Source organism: Polypterus senegalus, chromosome 4 (assembly GCF_016835505.1).
Source record: "Polypterus senegalus isolate Bchr_013 chromosome 4, ASM1683550v1, whole genome shotgun sequence".
Classification (NCBI taxonomy): Eukaryota; Metazoa; Chordata; class Cladistia; order Polypteriformes; family Polypteridae; genus Polypterus; species Polypterus senegalus.
The window spans coordinates 109,388,885-109,399,429 of NC_053157.1; the positions used below are offsets into that span (position 1 = coordinate 109,388,885).

At 37.6% G+C, this 10,545-nt stretch overlaps 1 protein-coding gene across 3 annotated transcripts in view; it reads right to left on the bottom strand.

The window, feature by feature from the left end:
• The window catches only part of prdm5 (PR domain containing 5), a 316,540-nt gene that overhangs the window by 85,270 nt on the left and 220,725 nt on the right, over positions 1–10,545 (bottom strand). The gene's annotated exons all lie outside the window — the stretch shown is intronic.

Here is a 10,545-nt window from a genome sequence, read left to right on the forward strand (position 1 = left end):
GGGTTCAAAGCTTTCCTTTCATCTGTTTGATGTGCTGCCTAGGAAAGTGTTATTCCATGTAATGATATTTTGTAAAAATAAATGAACAACAGTAAGTGACTGAAACGTTACCTCTGATCTCATCATAATGTCTAGGCAATTATGTCTTAATCCCAAAAATCAGGAAGCATTTTAGCTATACAGAGATAACTAATTTTAAATGTTTAATTCACCTATGTGCATAGAGACAGAATGTGTTACAACTCTGTTTGTAATTACACTTGCCATTACTTATAGTCATTTTTTAACACAAATTGAAGTAACAGAAGATTTGAATTCAAGATCTGCAGACTTTTTTGCACCCTTCTGTTCTGCCTATACTATTTCCTTACTGCTTACAGGCTTAGATAGATAGATAGCATTTTATTGCCCCAAGAAAGAAATTTGACTTTTAACAGAGGATAAGTGCATAAATATTATTATAATAAATAACAAACACCCTGTAAAATACACAATAGAATGAATAAAGGAGAGAAAATGAAAAAATTTTCTGACTTGGCTAAAGATAAAATGAGCAGTCGCAGTGAGGCATTGTAAAGGTGTATTGCCACAGTAGTGTTTCTTGACAGAAACATCAGTTGGCTGAAAGCACTCGATTCTAGTGTGTCAAAGAGAGAGAATGAGCAGCTTTGTTCATAATGGCACTCGCATTTGTTTTGACTTTCTCCTTCACTACTATTTCCAGTAGAGTCAAGAATGTGTCCCATAGCTGAGCCTGCCTTTCTAATTAACCTGTTGATTCGGTGGGCCTATTGTGGTAAGGTGCATTAGGGGTCTATGGCAGCGTGAGTTTTAAAAACAGTGAGACTGTGCAGACCCCACAAGTGTAGGTGTGTGAGAGAACAGGCATCTGACCACAGAGACTCTTGATAAGTGAATTTGCCAATTCCATTTAACAAGCATGCAGGACTTTAATGCAGCTGTTCCTCATCGAAGCTATACAGGTTGTTTAGCACTTACTGGGGATAAAACAGGTCTGTTATCAATAACAGGGCAAGAAGAGAATGAGCAAAGGATGAAGGTAGAAAGAGATGATGTCAAGATCAAGGTGAAGTGATGGAAAAAGAAAGGAGGTAAGGCAGTCAGGAAAGCTCCTGCTGAGCATCAGGTAGAAGCAGGAGTGGATGATCACTCCAGTGATGTCACATAGATGGTGTGCGATGGCGGAGCGAGAAAGGGATTGTGGTGGGGACACAAGACAAAATGGGATGACTATTCTTGCATGAGCAGAGGAGACAAGTGTGAGGAAGGATACGCTGAGGCCCATGGCTTTTATTGAAGTGATCCTAACTTTGTTTTAAATCTTGATTATAACCTATTTATTAGATTACACTGCACAACAAGGTTTTTGCTTCTTGAACAATGTTGGGCGTTTCTTATTGATTTTTGGGTGCTGATCACGAATATCAAATCAAAATTTACCTATTACGTACCGTTTCAGTTATGTCATGATTTTTTCTTATATTTGTATACGAACATTTTCACTCCCATAAGTGACTTATCAACAACGGTTTGTGCAGCCTGGGCATGTCCAGGCATGGAATCAGGCCAGGTTGGAAGCTGTTCTGTGGAAGTTGACATCCTGGGCAGGTCTGAACGGTGGCTTGCATACATCGATCTTGCTCATTTGGTTTATACAGACAGTCAGTGTGTATGTATAGTATCAGTATAGTAAATTAAAGTATCTGTAGCAATATAACAGTAAGTAAGCTTGATTCTATAGACGTTTTGGTGTCGGGCAACGTGTCTCGTCAGTGTCGTAACAGCCGCAATACATTCTGCTATATCTGTGGCGAAAATACACTTGAGCCTTGGAGACATTGGATGACTGCTCTTGTGAAGAAAACTTGTCAGCGGTATTTCTGCTGCAAAATTGGTGATCAAGAAAAGGAATGGGCGCCTCACATATGCTGTGCGACATGTGCTGTCAGTCTGAGAGCCTGGCTCAGAGGCACTAGAAAGACGATGCTGTTTGCTGTTCCGATGTTATGGCGAGAACAGAAAGACCATGTGATGGACTGTTACTTCTGTTTGATTAATGTGTCTGGTTTCTCTGCCAAAAACAAAGAGTCAATTGAATATCCTAATCCATCTTCAGCAATGAGACCTGTGCCACATGACAACAGTCTTCCATTTCTGAAACCACCAGAGGATCAAACCTTAGACGAACCAGATGAAGAAACTGCAATGAAGGGTACTGACAGTGACATTGACCCGGATTTTGAACCTCATCAGGTGATCTACATCTGATAGCACAGTCGGAACTGAACGATTTGGTCAAAGATTTGGGTCTGTCAAAAGCAAAAGCCGAGCTGCTGGGTTTGAGATTGCAGGAATGGTGTTTGCTGTCACCAGGTATGAAAATTTCTGTGTTTCGAGGCCGTCATCATGATATAACCAAATTTTTGCATAAGTCGACAGTCTCTGTTTCTGCTGTGACACTGAAGGATTGTTCTTGGCCTTGGGTTGTGATCACAAACCGGAAGAGTGGTGTCTCTTCATTGATTCGTCAATATTAAGCATGAAAGCTGTTCTGCTACAGAATAGCAACGTTTATCCTTCAGTACCTTTTATGCAGCACACATGAAGGAAACTTATGAGAATATGGAACTGTTGCTGAAGCACGTCCAGCATAGCAGGTACAACTGGAATATCTGTGGAGATCTTAGTCGTTGCTCTGTTACTAGGACTGCAGCTCGGCTATACAAAGTACTGTTGTTTCATCTGTGAATGGGACTGCTGTGCCAAAAGAACTGGCCACTCCGTAAAAAGTTAGTTCCAGGACATAAAAATGTGGCACATGAATCGCTTGTCGACCCAGCAAAGATATTTTTGCCTCTTCTTCACATCAAACTAGGACTCATTAAGAATTTTGTGAAAGCACTTAACAAGGAAGGCAAAGGTTTTCATTAGTTAAGACAGATGTTCCCAAGAATAACTGATGCCAAGATCAAAGAGGTCATTTTTGTTGGCCCCCAGATCAGACATGTTATGAGTGACAAGCGGTTTGAAGATCTGTTAATTGGGCCAGAAAAAATTGCCCTGAAAGCCTTCAAAAGTTCACCCCAGATACCTGCAGCCTTCCCTACCCTCAATTCGCTCACTACCAGTACAATCTCAGTGAGACTGGGTGGTTCACAGCTAATTGGAAGATCAGCTTCAAGAACCACGAATGTCCAACATCCTAGCAGGAGAATCAGCTTTGAAAAGTAGGCACGTTGGAATTTATTTTTAATGAGCAGGATAAAATATGGCAAGTGAGTTTTGTAATATACAGTAAGCGATCTTTAAGCTGTGTTGATTCACCTAAATAACAGCTACTAATGACTGAGGATTTAAGAATCCTGAATGTGTATGCGGGAGTTTTTTTCAGAATAGCATTTATTTCACTGCTTTGATATACAGTTAGGTCCATAAATATTTAGACAGAGACAACTTTTTTCTAATTTTGGTTCTGTACATTACCACAATGAATTTTAAATGAAACAACTCAGATGCAGTTGAACTGCAGACCTTCAGCTTTAATTCAGTGGGTTGAACAAAAAGATTGCATAAAAATGTGAGGCAACTAAAGCATTTTTTAACACAATCCCTTCATTTCAGGGGCTCAGAAGTAATTGGACAAATTAAATAACTGGAAATAAAATGTTCATTTCTAATACTTAGTTGAAAACCCTTTGCTGGCAATGACAGCCTGAAGTCTTGAACTCATGGACATCACCAGATGTTGGGTTTCCTTCTTTTTAATTTTCTGCCAGGCCTTTACTGCATTGGCTTTCAGCTGCTGTTTTTTTGTGGGCCTTTCTGTCCGAAGTTTAGTCTTCAACAAGTGAAATGCATGCTCAATTGGGTTAAGATCAGGTGACTGACTTGGCCATTCAAGAATTTTCCACTTCTTTGCTTTAATAAACTCCTGGGTTGCTTTGGCTGTATGTTTTGGGTCATTGTCCATCTGTATCATGAAACGCCGCCCAATCAATTTGACTGCATTTAGCTGGATTTGAGCAGACAGTATGTCTCTGAACACCTCAGAATTCATTCAGCTGCTTCTGTCCTGTGTCACATCATCAATAAACACTAGTGTCCCAGTGCCACTGGCAGCCATGCACACCCAAGCCATCACACTGCCTCCACTGTGTTTTACAGATGATGTGGTATGCTTTGGATAATGAGCTGTTCCACGCCTTCTCCATACTTTTTTCTTGCCATCATTCTGGTAGAGGTTGATCTTGGTTTCATCTGTCCAAAGAATGTTTTTCCAGAACTGTGCTGGCTTTTTAGATGTTCTTTAGCAAAGTCCAATCTAGCCTTTCTATTCTTGAGGCTTATGAGTGGCTTGCACCTTGCAGTGCACCCTCTGTATTTACTTTCATGCAGTCTTCTCTTTATCGTAGACTTGGACATCAATACGTCTACCCCCGGAGAGTGTTGTTCACTTGGTTGGCTGTTGTAAAGGTGTTTCTCTTCACCATGGAAATGATTCTGCAAACATCCACCGCTATTGTCTTCCGTGGACATCCAAGTCTTTTTGCGTTGCTGAGTTCACTGTGCTTGCTTTCTTTCTCAGGATGTACCAAACTGTAGATTTTGCCACTCGTAATATTGTAGCAATTTCTCGGATGGATTTTTTCTGTTTCCGCAGCTTAAGGATGGCTTCTTTCACCTGCATGGAGAGCTCCTTTGACCGCATGTTGTCTGTTCACAGCAAAATCTTCCACATGCAAGCACCACACCTTAAATCAACTCCAGGCCTTTTATCTGCTTAATTGATAATGACATAACGATGGATTTGCCCACACCTGCCCATGAAATAGCGTTTGAGTCAGTTGTCCAATTACTTTTGAGCCCCTGAAATGAAGGGATAGTGTTAAAAAAATGCTTTAGATGCCTCACATTTTTATGCAATCTTTTATGCAAATCCAATGTGGTAATGTACAGAACCAAAATTAGAAAAAAGTTCTCTCTTTCCAAATATTTACGGACCTAACTGTAAATAAGGCCAGGACCATTACAGGACAAAATACATAAATTGTGTTATCTTTACTCTCTTCTGTTAACTTTCTTTTGAAATGTTTTACAACTGTTTTTAATGTTTTTTTTTACTTTATAAATGATATAATATACCATTCATTATATAAGTAATTTCACTTTAGTACACAAACATTTTTTCTTAAAGAAACAGAACTTAATGCCAAAGCTGAGGGTTAAAAAAAATATACCCACTTAGCCAAATTTTGTTGACTGTTCAGTTTTTGTCATCAAACCATCTCTTAAAGGAAAGGTCTTATCTCTACCAAAAGGGCAACCAAAGCTTTGCAAAATCCCATAGTTTTCTGGACACAAAAAGTGTTTCATTGTTTCATATCAAATGCACATCCACTATGGTTTTCAAAATTGTCCTAGAGTGTGTGATCTGCTGTTAAATGTGGCATAGCTTATACTGAAGCAAAAAAAAAAACATACCTGGCTAATAATGTGTCTAATGAATGCAGTAACATCCCATTCAAAGAAATCTCTTTTTTTAAATTGCTTTACTCAGTTAAGTATAGAAGATACAAAGAGTTAAACAAAATAAGGATGAAACTTAACCAAAGTCAATCTCATTAAGGAACAAAATTTTATAATGTCAATGACAGCATGAGACTGCTTTGCACATAGCAAAGGATTATTAACAATTGGCTTCTTCAAAGATGGAATTTTCACACGCTTCTTTTTTAGACCGCAGGATAAGTTGGTGCCAGAACTGACAACCTCTAAACATTCCTGAAGAAATTGAATGTGACCCTGAGCGAGATAAGGCATTACTGTAAGTCTGATTGCTAAAGAATAAAGATCCAAATTCTTTGCTTGACTGAAATGCTTAGCTTTTATTTATTTATTTTTAAAACTCTGGGTTGAAGCAATGTTTGATGCTTAAAAAGATTGTAAATTGCCAAAACAAAATGAAAAAAGGATATAGCGGGTTAGATAATGGATGGATGGAAAATGAAAAAATATAGCATCTTTGAAACTGTTGAGGCTGAAAATAAGTTAGTGGTTGTGTTGGCATCATTATGAAATGAAAACCACCTCACAAGGTCTAAGGAGTTCAATAAATATGTTCTCAAAGTAAATAATATCACTTAAGGTGTCAAAAAAACAAAATTGACAGCTATGAAGACAGTTTTAGTAATACAAGTTAATAATATGCAGAAGATGAAAAGTAACATCTGTTGAAACCTAACACCTTCTGCTGTGACCCCAACTGTACCTAATCGCCTGCCATCTCCACATTCACTGAAAGTCACTTGTGTTGAAGTTACTAATTGATCCATCTGACATGTCGGGGCTCAAACTCGTGTCCACTTTAAAGGTGAAAGTTTCTGAAGGCTGGCAAGCAGATGGATGCAAGCAAAGAAAGGATTGCAACACTTAAGTTTCAACTAGTAGTTGCAGTTGAAATCTGCCTGAAATGTATTACCAATGCGCATCAGAAATTAATTAAGGCTTACTTCACTTCTGATGAATTTATGTTTAACATCTTTTGTCAGATGCCAGGAGAGGTTGATTAAGTAATCTGATATTGATCTGTTATCCTCGATAAGTCTCCCTCTTTGATCAGTGTTTGCAATATCTGACTTCTTTCACTTGACCTTTTCAAAGCAATTTAAAGTTCTTTTGATTTATTTATATCCCCCCAATGTTTCTATTTTAATCAGTCAATTTTCTATAAACTAATTCAGCCTAGCACAGGATGAACCCACCTAAATAACTCTATTGATTTGTCTTTAGCAGGACCTTGTGAAAAGCACTTTCTAAGTTGACCAGCATTTCAAGTATTAACTGTAAATACTCTGAAAGAGAAAGCAGGTTTTAAGGCAAATTTGTAAAAAAAAATGTATACATCTAGTGGTAATTTGTTAAAAAGTAGTAGAAAAAATCAAATAAATCTTAAAAAAAACTATACACAGGCATGGTAGTATAGTGGTTAGCACTACTACCTTAAACTTTGAAGGACAGAAGATACATTTTTACCCCAATCATTGTGTACAGAATTATGACGTTTTCTTAATATCTGATTAGGCAATCATTATGTTCTCTGCAATGCTTCCACATCCAAAATGTATATTCATTAGATTAACTGGCCTGTTGAGAGTGTGATGAGCATGAGATTGCCTTGCCTTGTACTGACATTCTAACCAGGACTGATTCATGCTAGGTTTCCACTGCTATTGGAAGTGGCTCCATTTACCTGTGGCCCTGTATTAGACTAAGACCGTAAAGAAAATGGACTGCTGGAACACATAAATCATCATACACTCAAGCATTTACATCAAGGAAGGGTATTTTGTCATAAGACTAAACAAATACTTAATTTGCCAATGGAAAGACAGATTATGATGCTATTTCTGTGTATAACAAATTATAATTGCACAGTAATTAACTCTGATTTCTATAAACAATAGTACAAACTTAATGATCCAAGGACGCACTGAGCATTACAATTTGAGGAGTATGAAGTAAATAGATTCCAGCTATTCCTAGTATGAATAAGAAGTTCAACTAGTCATGTAATTGTCTGTTGCAAGAAATGCAAAAAAAAAATACCATTAAGTCTTTATAATTAAAAAAATTGCACATATTGAAATAAAGTTCTGATGCAATTCTTTTTACTTATAAATAAAACATACATTTTTGTAAATAATCTTTTCCCCTTCGTTTCTGCATTCTAGCTTATACAACTGAGCTTAACTGTTCAAAAACTTTCTGTATAGTTGCCTAGGAATGAAAACGCATTTGGTGAACCGATAATAATCAGATCTTCTAGAATGTGTTTCCTATGTTTAGTTTCAATGACCAGCATACTATGTGGTGTTATTGCTTGAAGTTCAATTTTTCAATTTAGTATAAAGTTCCAGAATAGGCCATACATGTTTTAAATGAAAGGTAAAATTATGCAGGGATTGGCACTTGTGACACCTGAGATGACTGCTGCAAATGGTAGAACAGTGGGTGATGGGATTTCAAGGACAAACTGTACATTGCATAATCAAATTGCATATTATAAACACTATAGCTGCTCCCCACATCTTTACATTCAGAAATAGTGCCTGGACTGTGCCTGTCATGTTTACTTTAGAAAATGATAACTGATTGAGTCATGAATCAATGCTGAATGTGACATGATGCCTGTAGTGTTTTCCTTGTGTCTGTCTATTTAATTCTTTGAGTATTCTGGGTTTTTCTCATATCCCAATCAGATGCGTAGGTAGGGTTTTCAGCGCCCCCTCCTCTTTGCGAAAATGCAATGGGGAAGGGAAAGAAAATTTAAAAAAAATGTATTTAAAATAATAGTATTTTAAGAAAAAATTTTCATGTAAGTCTCCGAAAATGATAACGCCGCCTCGTGTTCTTTAAAATCTAAATCCGTCATTAGTTTTTGTAAGAGAAAAATTGTTTTCCGCATTTAAAAATGATTTTAATGAAAGTATATAGCAAATTATAAAGCAAAATAAGTATATATTTATAAAAACTACATTACTTATAATTTATTGGTGCGAAAATATGATGGGGAAACGTCTAGACTTTTGCAGCCATCTACTAGAATACTTCACCACAGCCCAATCAATTTTCTATCAAACACATAAACACAAATCACTTGGCACACAGAAATGGCGTTTGCAACAACTTAGATAATGATACACTAATGCCTCATGTCAGTTGTGCGACCTGTTTAATAACGTCAAAAATGTTTCTGGGTGGGAGTCAAGCATGTTAGAACATTAGAACACTCTAAATGAGAAAAGGTCATTCAGCCCAACAAAGCTCGCCAGTCCTATCCACTTATTTCTTCCAAGAAAACATCAAGTTGAGTTTTAAAAGTCCCTAATGTCTTACTGTCTACCACACTACTTAGTAGCTTATTCCAAGAGTCTATCATTCTTTGTGTAAAGAAAAACTTCCTAATGTTTGTGCGAAATTTACCCTTAACAAGTTTCCAACTGTGTCCACGTGTTCTTGATGAACTCATTTTAAAATAACAGTCTCAATCCACTGTACTAATTCCCTTCATAATTTTAAACACTTCAATCATGTCACCTCTTAATCTTCTTTTGCATAAACTGTTTAGGCTCAGCTCTTTTAATCTTTCCTCATAATTCAACCCCTGTAGCCCTGGAATCAGCCTTGTCGCTCTTCTATGGACCTTTTCTAGCACTGCTATGTCCTTTTTGTAGTCTGGAGACCAAAACTGCACACAGTACTCAAGATGAGGCCTCACCAGTACATTAGGTCATATAAATGTTGAGCATAACCTCCTTGGACTTGTACTCCACACATTGTGCTCTATATCCCAAAATTCTGTTAGCCTTCTTAATGGCTTCTGAGCACTGTCGGGAAGTTGATAGCGTAGAGTCCACTATGACTCCTAAATCCTTCTCATAAGGTATACTCTCGATTTTCCAACTGCCCATTGTGTATTCAAATCTAACATTTTTACTTCCTATATGTAATACTTTACATTTACTGACATTAAATTTCATCTGCCACAAGTCTGCCCAAGCCTGTATGCTATCCAAGTCCTTCTGTAATGATATAACGGATTCTAAATTTTCTGGTAATCCACCTATCTTAGTATCATTTGCAAACTTAACCAGCTTGTTACTTATATTCCTATCTAAATCATTTATATATATTAAAAATAGCAGCGGCCCTAGCACTGACCCCTGTGAAACACCACTCTTAACATTGGCCAGTTCTGATGAGGTTCCTTGCACCATCACCCTCTGCTGCCTGTGTCTGAGCCAATTCTGCACCCATCTAAAAACATCACCCTAAACTCCCACTTCTTTTAATTTGATGCCCAACCTCTCATGTGGCACCTTATCAAATGCTTTCTGAAAGTCCAGATAAATAATATCATAAGCTCCCCTTTGATCGCATCCTTTTGTTGCCTCCTCATAAAATTCCATCATGTTAGTAAAAGCTCTTCTGAACCCATGCTGACTGTTCAGAATAAATCCAGTCCTTGCCAGATGTCGCTCAATCTTATCCTTTATAATTCCTTCCTTTAATTTTCCTGCGATGCATGTTAAGCTTACTGGCCTATAGTTGCTTGAATCTGCCCTGTCACCCTTTTTATATAATGGGATGATATTTGCCATTTTCCAGTCTTTCGGAATCTCTCCAGTGAGTAGTGGTGTTAAGAGTGATGTTACAGTAGTGAAGGGAATAAATTATTGTCTGTTGGGTATATAGAACTAATACGTGCTTCGAAATCAGAAAGAGACAAAAAACATAGGAAAAAGATATCCTAATACTAATGGAGTGATGGACTGAGTATGCAAATGTTTTTTTATTTACTTTTTAGTGCATTTAAGAATGGAAAACATTTTATTCTAAAATTTCGTAACATCAGATTGGCGCCCCATGGCAACTGTGCCCGGGGACAGATGTCCCCCCTTGCCCCCCACCCTAGCTACGCCACTGATCCCACTGACATGCAGACTCCTTTCGCAGCCAATTCAA